Source organism: Lonchura striata, chromosome W (genome assembly GCF_050655825.1).
Source record: "Lonchura striata isolate lonStrDom1 chromosome W, ASM5065582v1, whole genome shotgun sequence".
NCBI lineage: Eukaryota > Metazoa > Chordata > Aves > Passeriformes > Estrildidae > Lonchura > Lonchura striata.
In genome coordinates this window covers 14,759,884-14,785,746 of record NC_140743.1, presented here as the reverse complement: position 1 = coordinate 14,785,746, position 25,863 = coordinate 14,759,884, and positions in this window count along the sequence as shown.

The following is a 25,863-nucleotide window of genomic DNA, read 5'->3' as shown; positions in this document are numbered from 1 at the left end:
TGGGTTCAATATGGAGGATATAGGGTGTTTTCTCTTGTTCCTTTCTTCTCTATTCTTCCTCTCTTGGCTTTAGGTGGTATCTTGTAATTGGGTAGAAAAATATGCATTGCTGATCTTTAGGGGTCAGTTATTGGGTTAGAAAGGAAAATAATTTAGGTTCCACTGCTTAATTGGGTAGTTTATTTTTTGATTAGACTTAAAAAGACCTTGCAGCACGAATTTGTTGGCCATTTTTGTGCTGTTTTCACTCATGCAAGGTCTGGGCGCAGACAGCGTGATGAAGATTTGATAAGGTAACACTAAACAGAAGCGGAAGATGGAAAAAGTCCAATGTGTCTCTCGTTCCCGACACAGAACTGCTCCAGGAGGGTCTCCCCTGCCAGGGGAGCCACCAGGGAGTTGCCAAACTTGGGGCCCTCAAACTCACACTTCCTTCCTTCTTTCCTTCCTTCCTTCCTTCCTTCCTTCCTTCCTTCCTTCCTTCCTTCCTTCCTTCCTTCCTTCCTTCCTTCCTTCCTCCGTTCCTCGCTTCTTCCCTTCCCTGTGGAAACCCAGGGCAAGGGGAATATCCCCTTGTCTGCCCTGGGGTGATCTGATTCCTAGGAGAACACTGATTTTGACCCTCATTCATGGTGAAGGCCTCCTAAGCCTCAAAGTAAATTAATGACCACAAAAATGTGAAATAGATTGCAGAAATTGTAGAGAGTAGTTTAGTATGTCTCATGGTGAGAAATGTAGGTTTTAGGATGTTTTAATATGTTATAGATGGGTTCAATATGGAGGATATAGGGTGTTTTCACTTGTTCCTTTCTTCTCTATTCTTCCTCTCTTGGCTTTAGGTGGTATCTTGTAATTGGGTAGAAAAATATGCATTGCTGATCTTTAGGGGTCAGTTATTGGGTTAGAAAGGAAAATAATTTAGGTTCCACTGCTTAATTGGGTAGTTTATTTTTTGATTAGACTTAAAAAGACCTTGCAGCACGAATTTGTTGGCCATTTTTGTGCTGTTTTCACTCATGCAAGGTCTGGGCGCAGACAGCGTGATGAAGATTTGATAAGGTAACACTAAACAGAAGCGGAAGATGGAAAAAGTCCAATGTGTCTCTCGTTCCCGACACAGAACTGCTCCAGGAGGGTCTCCCCTGCCAGGGGAGCCACCAGGGAGTTGCCAAACTTGGGGCCCTCAAACTCACACTTCCTTCCTTCTTTCCTTCCTTCCTTCCTTCCTTCCTTCCTTCCTTCCTTCCTTCCTTCCTTCCTTCCTTCCTTCCTTCCTTCCTTCCTCCGTTCCTCGCTTCTTCCCTTCCCTGTGGAAACCCAGGGCAAGGGGAATATCCCCTTGTCTGCCCTGGGGTGATCTGATTCCTAGGAGAACACTGATTTTGACCCTCATTCATGGTGAAGGCCTCCTAAGCCTCAAAGTAAATTAATGACCACAAAAATGTGAAATAGATTGCAGAAATTGTAGAGAGTAGTTTAGTATGTCTCATGGTGAGAAATGTAGGTTTTAGGATGTTTTAATATGTTATAGATGGGTTCAATATGGAGGATATAGGGTGTTTTCACTTGTTCCTTTCTTCTCTATTCTTCCTCTCTTGGCTTTAGGTGGTATCTTGTAATTGGGTAGAAAAATATGCATTGCTGATCTTTAGGGGTCAGTTATTGGGTTAGAAAGGAAAATAATTTAGGTTCCACTGCTTAATTGGGTAGTTTATTTTTTGATTAGACTTAAAAAGACCTTGCAGCACGAATTTGTTGGCCATTTTTGTGCTGTTTTCACTCATGCAAGGTCTGGGCGCAGACAGCGTGATGAAGATTTGATAAGGTAACACTAAACAGAAGCGGAAGATGGAAAAAGTCCAATGTGTCTCTCGTTCCCGACACAGAACTGCTCCAGGAGGGTCTCCCCTGCCAGGGGAGCCACCAGGGAGTTGCCAAACTTGGGGCCCTCAAACTCACACTTCCTTCCTTCCTTCCTTCCTTCCTTCCTTCCTTCCTTCCTTCCTTCCTTCCTTCCTTCCTTCCTTCCTTCCTTCCTTCCTCCGTTCCTCGCTTCTTCCCTTCCCTGTGGAAACCCAGGGCAAGGGGAATATCCCCTTGTCTGCCCTGGGGTGATCTGATTCCTAGGAGAACACTGATTTTGACCCTCATTCATGGTGAAGTCCGCCTAAGCCTCAAAGTAAATTAATGACCACAAAAATGTGAAATAGATTGCAGAAATTGTAGAGAGTAGTTTAGTATGTCTCATGGTGAGAAATTTAGGTTTTAGGATGTTTTAATATGTTATAGATGGGTTCAATATGGAGGATATAGGGTGTTTTCTCTTGTTCCTTTCTTCTCTATTCTTCCTCTCTTGGCTTTAGGTGGTATCTTGTAATTGGGTAGAAAAATATGCATTGCTGATCTTTAGGGGTCAGTTATTGGGTTAGAAAGGAAAATAATTTAGGTTCCACTGCTTAATTGGGTAGTTTATTTTTTGATTAGACTTAAAAAGACCTTGCAGCACGAATTTGTTGGCCATTTTTGTGCTGTTTTCACTCATGCAAGGTCTGGGCGCAGACAGCGTGATGAAGATTTGATAAGGTAACACTAAACAGAAGCGGAAGATGGAAAAAGTCCAATGTGTCTCTCGTTCCCGACACAGAACTGCTCCAGGAGGGTCTCCCCTGCCAGGGGAGCCACCAGGGAGTTGCCAAACTTGGGGCCCTCAAACTCACACTTCCTTCCTTCCTTCCTTCCTTCCTTCCTTCCTTCCTTCCTTCCTTCCTTCCTTCCTTCCTTCCTTCCTTCCTTCCTTCCTCGCTTCTTCCCTTCCCTGTGGAAACCCAGGGCAAGGGGAATATCCCCTTGTCTGCCCTGGGGTGATCTGATTCCTAGGAGAACACTGATTTTGACCCTCATTCATGGTGAAGGCCTCCTAAGCCTCAAAGTAAATTAATGACCACAAAAATGTGAAATAGATTGCAGAAATTGTAGAGAGTAGTTTAGTATGTCTCATGGTGAGAAATTTAGGTTTTAGGATGTTTTAATATGTTATAGATGGGTTCAATATGGAGGATATAGGGTGTTTTCTCTTGTTCCTTTCTTCTCAATTCTTCCTCTCTTGGCTTTAGGTGGTATCTTGTAATTGGGTAGAAAAATATGCATTGCTGATCTTTAGGGGTCAGTTATTGGGTTAGAAAGGAAAATAATTTAGGTTCCACTGCTTAATTGGGTAGTTTATTTTTTGATTAGACTTAAAAAGACCTTGCAGCACGAATTTGTTGGCCATTTTTGTGCTGTTTTCACTCATGCAAGGTCTGGGCGCAGACAGCGTGATGAAGATTTGATAAGGTAACACTAAACAGAAGCAGAAGATGGAAAAAGTCCAATGTGTCTCTCGTTCCCGACACAGAACTGCTCCAGGAGGGTCTCCCCTGCCAGGGGAGCCACCAGGGAGTTGCCAAACTTGGGGCCCTCAAACTCACACTTCCTTCCTTCCTTCCTTCCTTCCTTCCTTCCTTCCTTCCTTCCTTCCTTCCTTCCTTCCTTCCTTCCTTCCTTCCTCGCTTCTTCCCTTCCCTGTGGAAACCCAGGGCAAGGGGAATATCCCCTTGTCTGCCCTGGGGTGATCTGATTCCTAGGAGAACACTGATTTTGACCTTCATTCATGGTGAAGGCCTCCTGAGCCTCAAAGTAAATTAATGACCACAAAAATGTGAAATAGATTGCAGAAATTGTAGAGAGTAGTTTAGTATGTCTCATGGTGAGAAATTTAGGTTTTAGGATGTTTTAATATGTTATAGATGGGTTCAATATGGAGGATATAGGGTGTTTTCTCTTGTTCCTTTCTTCTCTATTCTTCCTCTCTTGGCTTTAGGTGGTATCTTGTAATTGGGTAGAAAAATATGCATTGCTGATCTTTAGGGGTCAGTTATTGGGTTAGAAAGGAAAATAATTTAGGTTCCACTGCTTAATTGGGTAGTTTATTTTTTGATTAGACTTAAAAAGACCTTGCAGCACGAATTTGTTGGCCATTTTTGTGCTGTTTTCACTCATGCAAGGTCTGGGCGCAGACAGCGTGATGAAGATTTGATAAGGTAACACTAAACAGAAGCGGAAGATGGAAAAAGTCCAATGTGTCTCTCGTTCCCGACACAGAACTGCTCCAGGAGGGTCTCCCCTGCCAGGGGAGCCACCAGGGAGTTGCCAAACTTGGGGCCCTCAAACTCACACTTCCTTCCTTCCTTCCTTCCTTCCTTCCTTCCTTCCTTCCTTCCTTCCTTCCTTCCTTCCTTCCTTCCTCCGTTCCTCGCTTCTTCCCTTCCCTGTGGAAACCCAGGGCAAGGGGAATATCCCCTTGTCTGCCCTGGGGTGATCTGATTCCTAGGAGAACACTGATTTTGACCCTCATTCATGGTGAAGGCCTCCTAAGCCTCAAAGTAAATTAATGACCACAAAAATGTGAAATAGATTGCAGAAATTGTAGAGAGTAGTTTGGTATGTCTCATGGTGAGAAATTTAGGTTTTAGGATGTTTTAATATGTTATAGATGGGTTCAATATGGAGGATATAGGGTGTTTTCACTTGTTCCTTTCTTCTCTATTCTTCCTCTCTTGGCTTTAGGTGGTATCTTGTAATTGGGTAGAAAAATATGCATTGCTGATCTTTAGGGGTCAGTTATTGGGTTAGAAAGGAAAATAATTTAGGTTCCACTGCTTAATTGGGTAGTTTATTTTTTGATTAGACTTAAAAAGACCTTGCAGCACGAATTTGTTGGCCATTTTTGTGCTGTTTTCACTCATGCAAGGTCTGGGCGCAGACAGCGTGATGAAGATTTGATAAGGTAACACTAAACAGAATCGGAAGATGGAAAAAGTCCAATGTGTCTCTCGTTCCCGACACAGAACTGCTCCAGGAGGGTCTCCCCTGCCAGGGGAGCCACCAGAGAGTTGCCAAACTTGGGGCCCTCAAACTCACACTTCCTTCCTTCTTTCCTTCCTTCCTTCCTTCCTTCCTTCCTTCCTTCCTTCCTTCCTTCCTTCCTTCCTTCCTTCCTTCCTCGCTTCTTCCCTTCCCTGTGGAAACCCAGGGCAAGGGGAATATCCCCTTGTCTGCCCTGGGGTGATCTGATTCCTAGGAGAACACTGATTTTGACCCTCATTCATGGTGAAGGCCTCCTAAGCCTCAAAGTAAATTAATGACCACAAAAATGTGAAATAGATTGCAGAAATTGTAGAGAGTAGTTTAGTATGTCTCATGGTGAGAAATGTAGGTTTTAGGATGTTTTAATATGTTATAGATGGGTTCAATATGGAGGATATAGGGTGTTTTCACTTGTTCCTTTCTTCTCTATTCTTCCTCTCTTGGCTTTAGGTGGTATCTTGTAATTGGGTAGAAAAATATGCATTGCTGATCTTTAGGGGTCAGTTATTGGGTTAGAAAGGAAAATAATTTAGGTTCCACTGCTTAATTGGGTAGTTTATTTTTTGATTAGACTTAAAAAGACCTTGCAGCACGAATTTGTTGGCCATTTTTGTGCTGTTTTCACTCATGCAAGGTCTGGGCGCAGACAGCGTGATGAAGATTTGATAAGGTAACACTAAACAGAAGCGGAAGATGGAAAAAGTCCAATGTGTCTCTCGTTCCCGACACAGAACTGCTCCAGGAGGGTCTCCCCTGCCAGGGGAGCCACCAGGGAGTTGCCAAACTTGGGGCCCTCAAACTCACACTTCCTTCCTTCCTTCCTTCCTTCCTTCCTTCCTTCCTTCCTTCCTTCCTTCCTTCCTCCGTTCCTCGCTTCTTCCCTTCCCTGTGGAAACCCAGGGCAAGGGGAATATCCCCTTGTCTGCCCTGGGGTGATCTGATTCCTAGGAGAACACTGATTTTGACCCTCATTCATGGTGAAGGCCTCCTAAGCTTCAAAGTAAATTAATGACCACAAAAATGTGAAATAGATTGCAGAAATTGTAGAGAGTAGTTTAGTATGTCTCATGGTGAGAAATTTAGGTTTTAGGATGTTTTAATATGTTATAGATGGGTTCAATATGGAGGATATAGGGTGTTTTCTCTTGTTCCTTTCTTCTCTATTCTTCCTCTCTTGGCTTTAGGTGGTATCTTGTAATTGGGTAGAAAAATATGCATTGCTGATCTTTAGGGGTCAGTTATTGGGTTAGAAAGGAAAATAATTTAGGTTCCACTGCTTAATTGGGTAGTTTATTTTTTGATTAGACTTAAAAAGACCTTGCAGCACGAATTTGTTGGCCATTTTTGTGCTGTTTTCACTCATGCAAGGTCTGGGCGCAGACAGCGTGATGAAGATTTGATAAGGTAACACTAAACAGAAGCGGAAGATGGAAAAAGTCCAATGTGTCTCTCGTTCCCGACACAGAACTGCTCCAGGAGGGTCTCCCCTGCCAGGGGAGCCACCAGGGAGTTGCCAAACTTGGGGCCCTCAAACTCACACTTCCTTCCTTCCTTCCTTCCTTCCTTCCTTCCTTCCTTCCTTCCTTCCTTCCTTCCTCCGTTCCTCGCTTCTTCCCTTCCCTGTGGAAACCTAGGGCAAGGGGAATATCCCCTTGTCTGCCCTGGGGTGATCTGATTCCTAGGAGAACACTGATTTTGACCCTCATTCATGGTGAAGGCCTCCTAAGCCTCAAAGTAAATTAATGACCACAAAAATGTGAAATAGATTGCAGAAATTGTAGAGAGTAGTTTGGTATGTCTCATGGTGAGAAATTTAGGTTTTAGGATGTTTTAATATGTTATAGATGGGTTCAATATGGAGGATATAGGGTGTTTTCTCTTGTTCCTTTCTTCTCTATTCTTCCTCTCTTGGCTTTAGGTGGTATCTTGTAATTGGGTAGAAAAATATGCATTGCTGATCTTTAGGGGTCAGTTATTGGGTTAGAAAGGAAAATAATTTAGGTTCCACTGCTTAATTGGGTAGTTTATTTTTTGATTAGACTTAAAAAGACCTTGCAGCACGAATTTGTTGGCCATTTTTGTGCTGTTTTCACTCATGCAAGGTCTGGGCGCAGACAGCGTGATGAAGATTTGATAAGGTAACACTAAACAGAATCGGAAGATGGAAAAAGTCCAATGTGTCTCTCGTTCCCGACACAGAACTGCTCCAGGAGGGTCTCCCCTGCCAGGGGAGCCACCAGGGAGTTGCCAAACTTGGGGCCCTCAAACTCACACTTCCTTCCTTCTTTCCTTCCTTCCTTCTTTCCTTCCTTCCTTCCTTCCTTCCTTCCTTCCTTCCTTCCTTCCTTCCTTCCTCGCTTCTTCCCTTCCCTGTGGAAACCCAGGGCAAGGGGAATATCCCCTTGTCTGCCCTGGGGTGATCTGATTCCTAGGAGAACACTGATTTTGACCCTCATTCATGGTGAAGGCCTCCTAAGCCTCAAAGTAAATTAATGACCACAAAAATGTGAAATAGATTGCAGAAATTGTAGAGAGTAGTTTAGTATGTCTCATGGTGAGAAATGTAGGTTTTAGGATGTTTTAATATGTTATAGATGGGTTCAATATGGAGGATATAGGGTGTTTTCACTTGTTCCTTTCTTCTCTATTCTTCCTCTCTTGGCTTTAGGTGGTATCTTGTAATTGGGTAGAAAAATATGCATTGCTGATCTTTAGGGGTCAGTTATTGGGTTAGAAAGGAAAATAATTTAGGTTCCACTGCTTAATTGGGTAGTTTATTTTTTGATTAGACTTAAAAAGACCTTGCAGCACGAATTTGTTGGCCATTTTTGTGCTGTTTTCACTCATGCAAGGTCTGGGCGCAGACAGCGTGATGAAGATTTGATAAGGTAACACTAAACAGAAGCGGAAGATGGAAAAAGTCCAATGTGTCTCTCGTTCCCGACACAGAACTGCTCCAGGAGGGTCTCCCCTGCCAGGGGAGCCACCAGGGAGTTGCCAAACTTGGGGCCCTCAAACTCACACTTCCTTCCTTCCTTCCTTCCTTCCTTCCTTCCTTCCTTCCTTCCTTCCTTCCTTCCTTCCTTCCTTCCTTCCTTCCTCCGTTCCTCGCTTCTTCCCTTCCCTGTGGAAACCCAGGGCAAGGGGAATATCCCCTTGTCTGCCCTGGGGTGATCTGATTCCTAGGAGAACACTGATTTTGACCCTCATTCATGGTGAAGGCCTCCTAAGCTTCAAAGTAAATTAATGACCACAAAAATGTGAAATAGATTGCAGAAATTGTAGAGAGTAGTTTAGTATGTCTCATGGTGAGAAATTTAGGTTTTAGGATGTTTTAATATGTTATAGATGGGTTCAATATGGAGGATATAGGGTGTTTTCACTTGTTCCTTTCTTCTCTATTCTTCCTCTCTTGGCTTTAGGTGGTATCTTGTAATTGGGTAGAAAAATATGCATTGCTGATCTTTAGGGGTCAGTTATTGGGTTAGAAAGGAAAATAATTTAGGTTCCACTGCTTAATTGGGTAGTTTATTTTTTGATTAGACTTAAAAAGACCTTGCAGCACGAATTTGTTGGCCATTTTTGTGCTGTTTTCACTCATGCAAGGTCTGGGCGCAGACAGCGTGATGAAGATTTGATAAGGTAACACTAAACAGAAGCGGAAGATGGAAAAAGTCCAATGTGTCTCTCGTTCCCGACACAGAACTGCTCCAGGAGGGTCTCCCCTGCCAGGGGAGCCACCAGGGAGTTGCCAAACTTGGGGCCCTCAAACTCACACTTCCTTCCTTCCTTCCTTCCTTCCTTCCTTCCTTCCTTCCTTCCTTCCTTCCTTCCTCGCTTCTTCCCTTCCCTGTGGAAACCCAGGGCAAGGGGAATATCCCCTTGTCTGCCCTGGGGTGATCTGATTCCTAGGAGAACACTGATTTTGACCCTCATTCATGGTGAAGGCCTCCTGAGCCTCAAAGTAAATTAATGACCACAAAAATGTGAAATAGATTGCAGAAATTGTAGAGAGTAGTTTAGTATGTCTCATGGTGAGAAATTTAGGTTTTAGGATGTTTTAATATGTTATAGATGGGTTCAATATGGAGGATATAGGGTGTTTTCTCTTGTTCCTTTCTTCTCTATTCTTCCTCTCTTGGCTTTAGGTGGTATCTTGTAATTGGGTAGAAAAATATGCATTGCTGATCTTTAGGGGTCAGTTATTGGGTTAGAAAGGAAAATAATTTAGGTTCCACTGCTTAATTGGGTAGTTTATTTTTTGATTAGACTTAAAAAGACCTTGCAGCACGAATTTGTTGGCCATTTTTGTGCTGTTTTCACTCATGCAAGGTCTGGGCGCAGACAGCGTGATGAAGATTTGATAAGGTAACACTAAACAGAAGCGGAAGATGGAAAAAGTCCAATGTGTCTCTCGTTCCCGACACAGAACTGCTCCAGGAGGGTCTCCCCTGCCAGGGGAGCCACCAGGGAGTTGCCAAACTTGGGGCCCTCAAACTCACACTTCCTTCCTTCCTTCCTTCCTTCCTTCCTTCCTTCCTTCCTTCCTTCCTTCCTTCCTTCCTTCCTTCCTTCCTTCCTTCCTTCCTTCCTTCCTTCCTTCCTTCCTTCCTCCGTTCCTCGCTTCTTCCCTTCCCTGTGGAAACCCAGGGCAAGGGGAATATCCCCTTGTCTGGCCTGGGGTGATCTGATTCCTAGGAGAACACTGATTTTGACCCTCATTCATGGTGAAGGCCTCCTAAGCCTCAAAGTAAATTAATGACCACAAAAATGTGAAATAGATTGCAGAAATTGTAGAGAGTAGTTTAGTATGTCTCATGGTGAGAAATTTAGGTTTTAGGATGTTTTAATATGTTATAGATGGGTTCAATATGGAGGATATAGGGTGTTTTCACTTGTTCCTTTCTTCTCTATTCTTCCTCTATTGGCTTTAGGTGGTATCTTGTAATTGGGTAGAAAAATATGCATTGCTGATCTTTAGGGGTCAGTTATTGGGTTAGAAAGGAAAATAATTTAGGTTCCACTGCTTAATTGGGTAGTTTATTTTTTGATTAGACTTAAAAAGACCTTGCAGCACGAATTTGTTGGCCATTTTTGTGCTGTTTTCACTCATGCAAGGTCTGGGCGCAGACAGCGTGATGAAGATTTGATAAGGTAACACTAAACAGAAGCGGAAGATGGAAAAAGTCCAATGTGTCTCTCGTTCCCGACACAGAACTGCTCCAGGAGGGTCTCCCCTGCCAGGGGAGCCACCAGGGAGTTGCCAAACTTGGGGCCCTCAAACTCACACTTCCTTCCTTCCTTCCTTCCTTCCTTCCTTCCTTCCTTCCTTCCTTCCTTCCTTCCTTCCTTCCTTCCTTCCTTCCTTCCTTCCTTCCTTCCTTCCTTCCTCGCTTCTTCCCTTCCCTGTGGAAACCCAGGGCAAGGGGAATATCCCCTTGTCTGCCCTGGGGTGATCTGATTCCTAGGAGAACACTGATTTTGACCTTCATTCATGGTGAAGGCCTCCTGAGCCTCAAAGTAAATTAATGACCACAAAAATGTGAAATAGATTGCAGAAATTGTAGAGAGTAGTTTAGTATGTCTCATGGTGAGAAATTTAGGTTTTAGGATGTTTTAATATGTTATAGATGGGTTCAATATGGAGGATATAGGGTGTTTTCTCTTGTTCCTTTCTTCTCTATTCTTCCTCTCTTGGCTTTAGGTGGTATCTTGTAATTGGGTAGAAAAATATGCATTGCTGATCTTTAGGGGTCAGTTATTGGGTTAGAAAGGAAAATAATTTAGGTTCCACTGCTTAATTGGGTAGTTTATTTTTTGATTAGACTTAAAAAGACCTTGCAGCACGAATTTGTTGGCCATTTTTGTGCTGTTTTCACTCATGCAAGGTCTGGGCGCAGACAGCGTGATGAAGATTTGATAAGGTAACACTAAACAGAAGCGGAAGATGGAAAAAGTCCAATGTGTCTCTCGTTCCCGACACAGAACTGCTCCAGGAGGGTCTCCCCTGCCAGGGGAGCCACCAGGGAGTTGCCAAACTTGGGGCCCTCAAACTCACACTTCCTTCCTTCCTTCCTTCCTTCCTTCCTTCCTTCCTTCCTTCCTTCCTTCCTTCCTTCCTTCCTTCCTTCCTTCCTTCCTCGCTTCTTCCCTTCCCTGTGGAAACCCAGGGCAAGGGGAATATCCCCTTGTCTGCCCTGGGGTGATCTGATTCCTAGGAGAACACTGATTTTGACCTTCATTCATGGTGAAGGCCTCCTGAGCCTCAAAGTAAATTAATGACCACAAAAATGTGAAATAGATTGCAGAAATTGTAGAGAGTAGTTTAGTATGTCTCATGGTGAGAAATGTAGGTTTTAGGATGTTTTAATATGTTATAGATGGGTTCAATATGGAGGATATAGGGTGTTTTCACTTGTTCCTTTCTTCTCTATTCTTCCTCTCTTGGCTTTAGGTGATATCTTGTAATTGGGTAGAAAAATATGCATTGCTGATCTTTAGGGGTCAGTTATTGGGTTAGAAAGGAAAATAATTTAGGTTCCACTGCTTAATTGGGTAGTTTATTTTTTGATTAGACTTAAAAAGACCTTGCAGCACGAATTTGTTGGCCATTTTTGTGCTGTTTTCACTCATGCAAGGTCTGGGCGCAGACAGCGTGATGAAGATTTGATAAGGTAACACTAAACAGAAGCGGAAGATGGAAAAAGTCCAATGTGTCTCTCGTTCCCGACACAGAACTGCTCCAGGAGGGTCTCCCCTGCCAGGGGAGCCACCAGGGAGTTGCCAAACTTGGGGCCCTCAAACTCACACTTCCTTCCTTCCTTCCTTCCTTCCTTCCTTCCTTCCTTCCTTCCTTCCTTCCTTCCTTCCTTCCTTCCTTCCTTCCTTCCTTCCTTCCTCCGTTCCTCGCTTCTTCCCTTCCCTGTGGAAACCCAGGGCAAGGGGAATATCCCCTTGTCTGCCCTGGGGTGATCTGATTCCTAGGAGAACACTGATTTTGACCCTCATTCATGGTGAAGGCCTCCTAAGCCTCAAAGTAAATTAATGACCACAAAAATGTGAAATAGATTGCAGAAATTGTAGAGAGTAGTTTGGTATGTCTCATGGTGAGAAATGTAGGTTTTAGGATGTTTTAATATGTTATAGATGGGTTCAATATGGAGGATATAGGGTGTTTTCTCTTGTTCCTTTCTTCTCTATTCTTCCTCTCTTGGCTTTAGGTGGTATCTTGTAATTGGGTAGAAAAATATGCATTGCTGATCTTTAGGGGTCAGTTATTGGGTTAGAAAGGAAAATAATTTAGGTTCCACTGCTTAATTGGGTAGTTTATTTTTTGATTAGACTTAAAAAGACCTTGCAGCACGAATTTGTTGGCCATTTTTGTGCTGTTTTCACTCATGCAAGGTCTGGGCGCAGACAGCGTGATGAAGATTTGATAAGGTAACACTAAACAGAAGCGGAAGATGGAAAAAGTCCAATGTGTCTCTCGTTCCCGACACAGAACTGCTCCAGGAGGGTCTCCCCTGCCAGGGGAGCCACCAGGGAGTTGCCAAACTTGGGGCCCTCAAACTCACACTTCCTTCCTTCCTTCCTTCCTTCCTTCCTTCCTTCCTTCCTTCCTTCCTTCCTTCCTCCGTTCCTCGCTTCTTCCCTTCCCTGTGGAAACCCAGGGCAAGGGGAATATCCCCTTGTCTGCCCTGGGGTGATCTGATTCCTAGGAGAACACTGATTTTGACCCTCATTCATGGTGAAGGCCTCCTAAGCTTCAAAGTAAATTAATGACCACAAAAATGTGAAATAGATTGCAGAAATTGTAGAGAGTAGTTTAGTATGTCTCATGGTGAGAAATTTAGGTTTTAGGATGTTTTAATATGTTATAGATGGGTTCAATATGGAGGATATAGGGTGTTTTCTCTTGTTCCTTTCTTCTCTATTCTTCCTCTCTTGGCTTTAGGTGGTATCTTGTAATTGGGTAGAAAAATATGCATTGCTGATCTTTAGGGGTCAGTTATTGGGTTAGAAAGGAAAATAATTTAGGTTCCACTGCTTAATTGGGTAGTTTATTTTTTGATTAGACTTAAAAAGACCTTGCAGCACGAATTTGTTGGCCATTTTTGTGCTGTTTTCACTCATGCAAGGTCTGGGCGCAGACAGCGTGATGAAGATTTGATAAGGTAACACTAAACAGAAGCGGAAGATGGAAAAAGTCCAATGTGTCTCTCGTTCCCGACACAGAACTGCTCCAGGAGGGTCTCCCCTGCCAGGGGAGCCACCAGGGAGTTGCCAAACTTGGGGCCCTCAAACTCACACTTCCTTCCTTCCTTCCTTCCTTCCTTCCTTCCTTCCTTCCTTCCTTCCTTCCTTCCTTCCTTCCTTCCTCCGTTCCTCGCTTCTTCCCTTCCCTGTGGAAACCTAGGGCAAGGGGAATATCCCCTTGTCTGCCCTGGGGTGATCTGATTCCTAGGAGAACACTGATTTTGACCCTCATTCATGGTGAAGGCCTCCTAAGCCTCAAAGTAAATTAATGACCACAAAAATGTGAAATAGATTGCAGAAATTGTAGAGAGTAGTTTGGTATGTCTCATGGTGAGAAATTTAGGTTTTAGGATGTTTTAATATGTTATAGATGGGTTCAATATGGAGGATATAGGGTGTTTTCTCTTGTTCCTTTCTTCTCTATTCTTCCTCTCTTGGCTTTAGGTGGTATCTTGTAATTGGGTAGAAAAATATGCATTGCTGATCTTTAGGGGTCAGTTATTGGGTTAGAAAGGAAAATAATTTAGGTTCCACTGCTTAATTGGGTAGTTTATTTTTTGATTAGACTTAAAAAGACCTTGCAGCACGAATTTGTTGGCCATTTTTGTGCTGTTTTCACTCATGCAAGGTCTGGGCGCAGACAGCGTGATGAAGATTTGATAAGGTAACACTAAACAGAATCGGAAGATGGAAAAAGTCCAATGTGTCTCTCGTTCCCGACACAGAACTGCTCCAGGAGGGTCTCCCCTGCCAGGGGAGCCACCAGGGAGTTGCCAAACTTGGGGCCCTCAAACTCACACTTCCTTCCTTCTTTCCTTCCTTCCTTCTTTCCTTCCTTCCTTCCTTCCTTCCTTCCTTCCTTCCTTCCTTCCTTCCTTCCTTCCTTCCTTCCTTCCTTCCTTCCTTCCTTCCTTCCTTCCTTCCTCGCTTCTTCCCTTCCCTGTGGAAACCCAGGGCAAGGGGAATATCCCCTTGTCTGCCCTGGGGTGATCTGATTCCTAGGAGAACACTGATTTTGACCCTCATTCATGGTGAAGTCCTCCTAAGCCTCAAAGTAAATTAATGACCACAAAAATGTGAAATAGATTGCAGAAATTGTAGAGAGTAGTTTGGTATGTCTCATGGTGAGAAATTTAGGTTTTAGGATGTTTTAATATGTTATAGATGGGTTCAATATGGAGGATATAGGGTGTTTTCACTTGTTCCTTTCTTCTCTATTCTTCCTCTCTTGGCTTTAGGTGGTATCTTGTAATTGGGTAGAAAAATATGCATTGCTGATCTTTAGGGGTCAGTTATTGGGTTAGAAAGGAAAATAATTTAGGTTCCACTGCTTAATTGGGTAGTTTATTTTTTGATTAGACTTAAAAAGACCTTGCAGCACGAATTTGTTGGCCATTTTTGTGCTGTTTTCACTCATGCAAGGTCTGGGCGCAGACAGCGTGATGAAGATTTGATAAGGTAACACTAAACAGAAGCGGAAGATGGAAAAAGTCCAATGTGTCTCTCGTTCCCGACACAGAACTGCTCCAGGAGGGTCTCCCCTGCCAGGGGAGCCACCAGGGAGTTGCCAAACTTGGGGCCCTCAAACTCACACTTCCTTCCTTCCTTCCTTCCTTCCTTCCTTCCTTCCTTCCTTCCTTCCTTCCTTCCTTCCTTCCTTCCTTCCTTCCTTCCTTCCTTCCTTCCTCGCTTCTTCCCTTCCCTGTGGAAACCCAGGGCAAGGGGAATATCCCCTTGTCTGCCCTGGGGTGATCTGATTCCTAGGAGAACACTGATTTTGACCCTCATTCATGGTGAAGGCCTCCTAAGCCTCAAAGTAAATTAATGACCACAAAAATGTGAAATAGATTGCAGAAATTGTAGAGAGTAGTTTAGTATGTCTCATGGTGAGAAATTTAGGTTTTAGGATGTTTTAATATGTTATAGATGGGTTCAATATGGAGGATATAGGGTGTTTTCTCTTGTTCCTTTCTTCTCTATTCTTCCTCTCTTGGCTTTAGGTGGTATCTTGTAATTGGGTAGAAAAATATGCATTGCTGATCTTTAGGGGTCAGTTATTGGGTTAGAAAGGAAAATAATTTAGGTTCCACTGCTTAATTGGGTAGTTTATTTTTTGATTAGACTTAAAAAGACCTTGCAGCACGAATTTGTTGGCCATTTTTGTGCTGTTTTCACTCATGCAAGGTCTGGGCGCAGACAGCGTGATGAAGATTTGATAAGGTAACACTAAACAGAAGCGGAAGATGGAAAAAGTCCAATGTGTCTCTCGTTCCCGACACAGAACTGCTCCAGGAGGGTCTCCCCTGCCAGGGGAGCCACCAGGGAGTTGCCAAACTTGGGGCCCTCAAACTCACACTTCCTTCCTTCCTTCCTTCCTTCCTTCCTTCCTTCCTTCCTTCCTTCCTTCCTTCCTTCCTCCGTTCCTCGCTTCTTCCCTTCCCTGTGGAAACCCAGGGCAAGGGGAATATCCCCTTGTCTGCCCTGGGGTGATCTGATTCCTAGGAGAACACTGATTTTGACCCTCATTCATGGTGAAGGCCTCCTAAGCTTCAAAGTAAATTAATGACCACAAAAATGTGAAATAGATTGCAGAAATTGTAGAGAGTAGTTTAGTATGTCTCATGGTGAGAAATTTAGGTTTTAGGATGTTTTAATATGTTATAGATGGGTTCAATATGGAGGATATAGGGTGTTTTCACTTGTTCCTTTCTTCTCTATTCTTCCTCTCTTGGCTTTAGGTGGTATCTTGTAATTGGGTAGAAAAATATGCATTGCTGATCTTTAGGGGTCAGTTATTGGGTTAGAAAGGAAAATAATTTAGGTTCCACTGCTTAATTGGGTAGTTTATTTTTTGATTAGACTTAAAAAGACCTTGCAGCACGAATTTGTTGGCCATTTTTGTGCTGTTTTCACTCATGCAAGGTCTGGGCGCAGACAGCGTGATGAAGATTTGATAAGGTAACACTAAACAGAAGCGGAAGATGGAAAAAGTCCAATGTGTCTCTCGTTCCCGACACAGAACTGCTCCAGGAGGGTCTCCCCTGCCAGGGGAGCCACCAGGGAGTTGCCAAACTTGGGGCCCTCAAACTCACACTTCCTTCCTTCCTTCCTTCCTTCCTTCCTTCCTTCCTTCCTTCCTTCCTTCCTTCCTTCCTTCCTTCCTTCCTTCCTTCCTTCCTTCCTCGCTTCTTCCCTTCCCTGTGGAAACCCAGGGCAAGGGGAATATCCCCTTGTCTGCCCTGGGGTGATCTTATTCCTAGGAGAACACTGATTTTGACCCTCATTCATGGTGAAGGCCTCCTGAGCCTCAAAGTAAATTAATGACCACAAAAATGTGAAATAGATTGCAGAAATTGTAGAGAGTAGTTTAGTATGTCTCATGGTGAGAAATTTAGGTTTTAGGATGTTTTAATATGTTATAGATGGGTTCAATATGGAGGATATAGGGTGTTTTCTCTTGTTCCTTTCTTCTCTATTCTTCCTCTCTTGGCTTTAGGTGGTATCTTGTAATTGGGTAGAAAAATATGCATTGCTGATCTTTAGGGGTCAGTTATTGGGTTAGAAAGGAAAATAATTTAGGTTCCACTGCTTAATTGGGTAGTTTATTTTTTGATTAGACTTAAAAAGACCTTGCAGCACGAATTTGTTGGCCATTTTTGTGCTGTTTTCACTCATGCAAGGTCTGGGCGCAGACAGCGTGATGAAGATTTGATAAGGTAACACTAAACAGAAGCGGAAGATGGAAAAAGTCCAATGTGTCTCTCGTTCCCGACACAGAACTGCTCCAGGAGGGTCTCCCCTGCCAGGGGAGCCACCAGGGAGTTGCCAAACTTGGGGCCCTCAAACTCACACTTCCTTCCTTCCTTCCTTCCTTCCTTCCTTCCTTCCTTCCTTCCTTCCTTCCTTCCTTCCTTCCTTCCTTCCTTCCTTCCTTCCTTCCTTCCTTCCTTCCTTCCTCCGTTCCTCGCTTCTTCCCTTCCCTGTGGAAACCCAGGGCAAGGGGAATATCCCCTTGTCTGGCCTGGGGTGATCTGATTCCTAGGAGAACACTGATTTTGACCCTCATTCATGGTGAAGGCCTCCTAAGCCTCAAAGTAAATTAATGACCACAAAAATGTGAAATAGATTGCAGAAATTGTAGAGAGTAGTTTAGTATGTCTCATGGTGAGAAATTTAGGTTTTAGGATGTTTTAATATGTTATAGATGGGTTCAATATGGAGGATATAGGGTGTTTTCACTTGTTCCTTTCTTCTCTATTCTTCCTCTATTGGCTTTAGGTGGTATCTTGTAATTGGGTAGAAAAATATGCATTGCTGATCTTTAGGGGTCAGTTATTGGGTTAGAAAGGAAAATAATTTAGGTTCCACTGCTTAATTGGGTAGTTTATTTTTTGATTAGACTTAAAAAGACCTTGCAGCACGAATTTGTTGGCCATTTTTGTGCTGTTTTCACTCATGCAAGGTCTGGGCGCAGACAGCGTGATGAAGATTTGATAAGGTAACACTAAACAGAAGCGGAAGATGGAAAAAGTCCAATGTGTCTATCGTTCCCGACACAGAACTGCTCCAGGAGGGTCTCCCCTGCCAGGGGAGCCACCAGGGAGTTGCCAAACTTGGGGCCCTCAAACTCACACTTCCTTCCTTCCTTCCTTCCTTCCTTCCTTCCTTCCTTCCTTCCTTCCTTCCTTCCTTCCTTCCTTCCTTCCTTCCTTCCTTCCTTCCTTCCTCGCTTCTTCCCTTCCCTGTGGAAACCCAGGGCAAGGGGAATATCCCCTTGTCTGCCCTGGGGTGATCTGATTCCTAGGAGAACACTGATTTTGACCTTCATTCATGGTGAAGGCCTCCTGAGCCTCAAAGTAAATTAATGACCACAAAAATGTGAAATAGATTGCAGAAATTGTAGAGAGTAGTTTAGTATGTCTCATGGTGAGAAATTTAGGTTTTAGGATGTTTTAATATGTTATAGATGGGTTCAATATGGAGGATATAGGGTGTTTTCTCTTGTTCCTTTCTTCTCTATTCTTCCTCTCTTGGCTTTAGGTGGTATCTTGTAATTGGGTAGAAAAATATGCATTGCTGATCTTTAGGGGTCAGTTATTGGGTTAGAAAGGAAAATAATTTAGGTTCCACTGCTTAATTGGGTAGTTTATTTTTTGATTAGACTTAAAAAGACCTTGCAGCACGAATTTGTTGGCCATTTTTGTGCTGTTTTCACTCATGCAAGGTCTGGGCGCAGACAGCGTGATGAAGATTTGATAAGGTAACACTAAACAGAAGCGGAAGATGGAAAAAGTCCAATGTGTCTCTCGTTCCCGACACAGAACTGCTCCAGGAGGGTCTCCCCTGCCAGGGGAGCCACCAGGGAGTTGCCAAACTTGGGGCCCTCAAACTCACACTTCCTTCCTTCCTTCCTTCCTTCCTTCCTTCCTTCCTTCCTTCCTTCCTTCCTTCCTTCCTTCCTTCCTTCCTTCCTTCCTTCCTTCCTTCCTTCCTCGCTTCTTCCCTTCCCTGTGGAAACCCAGGGCAAGGGGAATATCCCCTTGTCTGCCCTGGGGTGATCTGATTCCTAGGAGAACACTGATTTTGACCCTCATTCATGGTGAAGGCCTCCTAAGCCTCAAAGTAAATTAATGACCACAAAAATGTGAAATAGATTGCAGAAATTGTAGAGAGTAGTTTAGTATGTCTCATGGTGAGAAATTTAGGTTTTAGGATGTTTTAATATGTTATAGATGGGTTCAATATGGAGGATATAGGGTGTTTTCTCTTGTTCCTTTCTTCTCTATTCTTCCTCTCTTGGCTTTAGGTGGTATCTTGTAATTGGGTAGAAAAATATGCATTGCTGATCTTTAGGGGTCAGTTATTGGGTTAGAAAGGAAAATAATTTAGGTTCCACTGCTTAATTGGGTAGTTTATTTTTTGATTAGACTTAAAAAGACCTTGCAGCACGAATTTGTTGGCCATTTTTGTGCTGTTTTCACTCATGCAAGGTCTGGGCGCAGACAGCGTGATGAAGATTTGATAAGGTAACACTAAACAGAAGCGGAAGATGGAAAAAGTCCAATGTGTCTCTCGTTCCCGACACAGAACTGCTCCAGGAGGGTCTCCCCTGCCAGGGGAGCCACCAGGGAGTTGCCAAACTTGGGGCCCTCAAACTCACACTTCCTTCCTTCCTTCCTTCCTTCCTTCCTTCCTTCCTTCCTTCCTTCCTTCCTTCCTTCCTTCCTCCGTTCCTCGCTTCTTCCCTTCCCTGTGGAAACCTAGGGCAAGGGGAATATCCCCTTGTCTGCCCTGGGGTGATCTGATTCCTAGGAGAACACTGATTTTGACCCTCATTCATGGTGAAGGCCTCCTAAGCCTCAAAGTAAATTAATGACCACAAAAATGTGAAATAGATTGCAGAAATTGTAGAGAGTAGTTTGGTATGTCTCATGGTGAGAAATTTAGGTTTTAGGATGTTTTAATATGTTATAGATGGGTTCAATATGGAGGATATAGGGTGTTTTCTCTTGTTCCTTTCTTCTCTATTCTTCCTCTCTTGGCTTTAGGTGGTATCTTGTAATTGGGTAGAAAAATATGCATTGCTGATCTTTAGGGGTCAGTTATTGGGTTAGAAAGGAAAATAATTTAGGTTCCACTGCTTAATTGGGTAGTTTATTTTTTGATTAGACTTAAAAAGACCTTGCAGCACGAATTTGTTGGCCATTTTTGTGCTGTTTTCACTCATGCAAGGTCTGGGCGCAGACAGCGTGATGAAGATTTGATAAGGTAACACTAAACAGAATCGGAAGATGGAAAAAGTCCAATGTGTCTCTCGTTCCCGACACAGAACTGCTCCAGGAGGGTCTCCCCTGCCAGGGGAGCCACCAGGGAGTTGCCAAACTTGGGGCCCTCAAACTCACACTTCCTTCCTTCTTTCCTTCCTTCCTTCTTTCCTTCCTTCCTTCCTTCCTTCCTTCCTTCCTTCCTTCCTTCCTTCCTTCCTTCCTTCCTTCCTTCCTTCCTTCCTTCCTTCCTTCCTTCCTCGCTTCTTCCCTTCCCTGTGGAAACCCAGGGCAAGGGGAATATCCCCTTGTCTGCCCTGGGGTGATCTGATTCCTAGGAGAACACTGATTTTGACCCTCATTCATGGTGAAGTCCTCCTAAGCCTCAAAGTAAATTAATGACCACAAAAATGTGAAATAGATTGCAGAAATTGTAGAGAGTAGTTTAGTATGTCTCATGGTGAGAAATGTAGGTTTTAGGATGTTTTAATATGTTATAGATGGGTTCAATATGGAGGATATAGGGTGTTTTCACTTGTTCCTTTCTTCTCTATTCTTCCTCTCTTGGCTTTAGGTGGTATCTTGTAATTGGGTAGAAAAATATGCATTGCTGATCTTTAGGGGTCAGTTATTGGGTTAGAAAGGAAAATAATTTAGGTTCCACTGCTTAATTGGGTAGTTTATTTTTTGATTAGACTTAAAAAGACCTTGCAGCACGAATTTGTTGGCCATTTTTGTGCTGTTTTCACTCATGCAAGGTCTGGGCGCAGACAGCGTGATGAAGATTTGATAAGGTAACACTAAACAGAAGCGGAAGATGGAAAAAGTCCAATGTGTCTCTCGTTCCCGACACAGAACTGCTCCAGGAGGGTCTCCCCTGCCAGGGGAGCCACCAGGGAGTTGCCAAACTTGGGGCCCTCAAACTCACACTTCCTTCCTTCCTTCCTTCCTTCCTTCCTTCCTTCCTTCCTTCCTTCCTTCCTTCCTTCCTTCCTTCCTTCCTCCGTTCCTCGCTTCTTCCCTTCCCTGTGGAAACCCAGGGCAAGGGGAATATCCCCTTGTCTGCCCTGGGGTGATCTGATTCCTAGGAGAACACTGATTTTGACCCTCATTCATGGTGAAGGCCTCCTAAGCTTCAAAGTAAATTAATGACCACAAAAATGTGAAATAGATTGCAGAAATTGTAGAGAGTAGTTTAGTATGTCTCATGGTGAGAAATTTAGGTTTTAGGATGTTTTAATATGTTATAGATGGGTTCAATATGGAGGATATAGGGTGTTTTCACTTGTTCCTTTCTTCTCTATTCTTCCTCTCTTGGCTTTAGGTGGTATCTTGTAATTGGGTAGAAAAATATGCATTGCTGATCTTTAGGGGTCAGTTATTGGGTTAGAAAGGAAAATAATTTAGGTTCCACTGCTTAATTGGGTAGTTTATTTTTTGATTAGACTTAAAAAGACCTTGCAGCACGAATTTGTTGGCCATTTTTGTGCTGTTTTCACTCATGCAAGGTCTGGGCGCAGACAGCGTGATGAAGATTTGATAAGGTAACACTAAACAGAAGCGGAAGATGGAAAAAGTCCAATGTGTCTCTCGTTCCCGACACAGAACTGCTCCAGGAGGGTCTCCCCTGCCAGGGGAGCCACCAGGGAGTTGCCAAACTTGGGGCCCTCAAACTCACACTTCCTTCCTTCCTTCCTTCCTTCCTTCCTTCCTTCCTTCCTTCCTTCCTTCCTTCCTTCCTTCCTTCCTTCCTCGCTTCTTCCCTTCCCTGTGGAAACCCAGGGCAAGGGGAATATCCCCTTGTCTGCCCTGGGGTGATCTTATTCCTAGGAGAACACTGATTTTGACCCTCATTCATGGTGAAGGCCTCCTGAGCCTCAAAGTAAATTAATGACCACAAAAATGTGAAATAGATTGCAGAAATTGTAGAGAGTAGTTTAGTATGTCTCATGGTGAGAAATTTAGGTTTTAGGATGTTTTAATATGTTATAGATGGGTTCAATATGGAGGATATAGGGTGTTTTCTCTTGTTCCTTTCTTCTCTATTCTTCCTCTCTTGGCTTTAGGTGGTATCTTGTAATTGGGTAGAAAAATATGCATTGCTGATCTTTAGGGGTCAGTTATTGGGTTAGAAAGGAAAATAATTTAGGTTCCACTGCTTAATTGGGTAGTTTATTTTTTGATTAGACTTAAAAAGACCTTGCAGCACGAATTTGTTGGCCATTTTTGTGCTGTTTTCACTCATGCAAGGTCTGGGCGCAGACAGCGTGATGAAGATTTGATAAGGTAACACTAAACAGAAGCGGAAGATGGAAAAAGTCCAATGTGTCTCTCGTTCCCGACACAGAACTGCTCCAGGAGGGTCTCCCCTGCCAGGGGAGCCACCAGGGAGTTGCCAAACTTGGGGCCCTCAAACTCACACTTCCTTCCTTCCTTCCTTCCTTCCTTCCTTCCTTCCTTCCTTCCTTCCTTCCTTCCTTCCTTCCTTCCTTCCTTCCTTCCTTCCTTCCTTCCTTCCTCCGTTCCTCGCTTCTTCCCTTCCCTGTGGAAACCCAGGGCAAGGGGAATATCCCCTTGTCTGGCCTGGGGTGATCTGATTCCTAGGAGAACACTGATTTTGACCCTCATTCATGGTGAAGGCCTCCTAAGCCTCAAAGTAAATTAATGACCACAAAAATGTGAAATAGATTGCAGAAATTGTAGAGAGTAGTTTAGTATGTCTCATGGTGAGAAATTTAGGTTTTAGGATGTTTTAATATGTTATAGATGGGTTCAATATGGAGGATATAGGGTGTTTTCACTTGTTCCTTTCTTCTCTATTCTTCCTCTATTGGCTTTAGGTGGTATCTTGTAATTGGGTAGAAAAATATGCATTGCTGATCTTTAGGGGTCAGTTATTGGGTTAGAAAGGAAAATAATTTAGGTTCCACTGCTTAATTGGGTAGTTTATTTTTTGATTAGACTTAAAAAGACCTTGCAGCACGAATTTGTTGGCCATTTTTGTGCTGTTTTCACTCATGCAAGGTCTGGGCGCAGACAGCGTGATGAAGATTTGATAAGGTAACACTAAACAGAAGCGGAAGATGGAAAAAGTCCAATGTGTCTATCGTTCCCGACACAGAACTGCTCCAGGAGGGTCTCCCCTGCCAGGGGAGCCACCAGGGAGTTGCCAAACTTGGGGCCCTCAAACTCACACTTCCTTCCTTCCTTCCTTCCTTCCTTCCTTCCTTCCTTCCTTCCTTCCTTCCTTCCTTCCTTCCTTCCTTCCTTCCTTCCTTCCTTCCTCCGTTCCTCGCTTCTTCCCTTCCCTGTGGAAACCCAGGGCAAGGGGAATATCCCCTTGTCTGCCCTGGGGTGATCTGATTCCTAGGAGAACACTGATTTTGACCCTCATTCATGGTGAAGGCCTCCTAAGCTTCAAAGTAAATTAATGACCACAAAAATGTGAAATAGATTGCAGAAATTGTAGAGAGTAGTTTAGTATGTCTCATGGTGAGAAATTTAGGTTTTAGGATGTTTTAATATGTTATAGATGGGTTCAATATGGAGGATATAGGGTGTTTTCACTTGTTCCTTTCTTCTCTATTCTTCCTCTCTTGGCTTTAGGTGGTATCTTGTAATTGGGTAGAAAAATATGCATTGCTGATCTTTAGGGGTCAGTTATTGGGTTAGAAAGGAAAATAATTTAGGTTCCACTGCTTAATTGGGTAGTTTATTTTTTGATTAGACTTAAAAAGACCTTGCAGCACGAATTTGTTGGCCATTTTTGTGCTGTTTTCACTCATGCAAGGTCTGGGCGCAGACAGCGTGATGAAGATTTGATAAGGTAACACTAAACAGAAGCGGAAGATGGAAAAAGTCCAATGTGTCTCTCGTTCCCGACACAGAACTGCTCCAGGAGGGTCTCCCCTGCCAGGGGAGCCACCAGGGAGTTGCCAAACTTGGGGCCCTCAAACTCACACTTCCTTCCTTCCTTCCTTCCTTCCTTCCTTCCTTCCTTCCTTCCTTCCTTCCTTCCTTCCTTCCTTCCTCGCTTCTTCCCTTCCCTGTGGAAACCCAGGGCAAGGGGAATATCCCCTTGTCTGCCCTGGGGTGATCTTATTCCTAGGAGAACACTGATTTTGACCCTCATTCATGGTGAAGGCCTCCTGAGCCTCAAAGTAAATTAATGACCACAAAAATGTGAAATAGATTGCAGAAATTGTAGAGAGTAGTTTAGTATGTCTCATGGTGAGAAATTTAGGTTTTAGGATGTTTTAATATGTTATAGATGGGTTCAATATGGAGGATATAGGGTGTTTTCTCTTGTTCCTTTCTTCTCTATTCTTCCTCTCTTGGCTTTAGGTGGTATCTTGTAATTGGGTAGAAAAATATGCATTGCTGATCTTTAGGGGTCAGTTATTGGGTTAGAAAGGAAAATAATTTAGGTTCCACTGCTTAATTGGGTAGTTTATTTTTTGATTAGACTTAAAAAGACCTTGCAGCACGAATTTGTTGGCCATTTTTGTGCTGTTTTCACTCATGCAAGGTCTGGGCGCAGACAGCGTGATGAAGATTTGATAAGGTAACACTAAACAGAAGCGGAAGATGGAAAAAGTCCAATGTGTCTCTCGTTCCCGACACAGAACTGCTCCAGGAGGGTCTCCCCTGCCAGGGGAGCCACCAGGGAGTTGCCAAACTTGGGGCCCTCAAACTCACACTTCCTTCCTTCCTTCCTTCCTTCCTTCCTTCCTTCCTTCCTTCCTTCCTTCCTTCCTTCCTTCCTTCCTTCCTTCCTTCCTTCCTTCCTTCCTCCGTTCCTCGCTTCTTCCCTTCCCTGTGGAAACCCAGGGCAAGGGGAATATCCCCTTGTCTGGCCTGGGGTGATCTGATTCCTAGGAGAACACTGATTTTGACCCTCATTCATGGTGAAGGCCTCCTAAGCCTCAAAGTAAATTAATGACCACAAAAATGTGAAATAGATTGCAGAAATTGTAGAGAGTAGTTTAGTATGTCTCATGGTGAGAAATTTAGGTTTTAGGATGTTTTAATATGTTATAGATGGGTTCAATATGGAGGATATAGGGTGTTTTCACTTGTTCCTTTCTTCTCTATTCTTCCTCTATTGGCTTTAGGTGGTATCTTGTAATTGGGTAGAAAAATATGCATTGCTGATCTTTAGGGGTCAGTTATTGGGTTAGAAAGGAAAATAATTTAGGTTCCACTGCTTAATTGGGTAGTTTATTTTTTGATTAGACTTAAAAAGACCTTGCAGCACGAATTTGTTGGCCATTTTTGTGCTGTTTTCACTCATGCAAGGTCTGGGCGCAGACAGCGTGATGAAGATTTGATAAGGTAACACTAAACAGAAGCGGAAGATGGAAAAAGTCCAATGTGTCTATCGTTCCCGACACAGAACTGCTCCAGGAGGGTCTCCCCTGCCAGGGGAGCCACCAGGGAGTTGCCAAACTTGGGGCCCTCAAACTCACACTTCCTTCCTTCCTTCCTTCCTTCCTTCCTTCCTTCCTTCCTTCCTTCCTTCCTTCCTTCCTTCCTTCCTTCCTTCCTTCCTTCCTTCCTTCCTTCCTTCCTCGCTTCTTCCCTTCCCTGTGGAAACCCAGGGCAAGGGGAATATCCCCTTGTCTGCCCTGGGGTGATCTGATTCCTAGGAGAACACTGATTTTGACCTTCATTCATGGTGAAGGCCTCCTGAGCCTCAAAGTAAATTAATGACCACAAAAATGTGAAATAGATTGCAGAAATTGTAGAGAGTAGTTTAGTATGTCTCATGGTGAGAAATTTAGGTTTTAGGATGTTTTAATATGTTATAGATGGGTTCAATATGGAGGATATAGGGTGTTTTCTCTTGTTCCTTTCTTCTCTATTCTTCCTCTCTTGGCTTTAGGTGGTATCTTGTAATTGGGTAGAAAAATATGCATTGCTGATCTTTAGGGGTCAG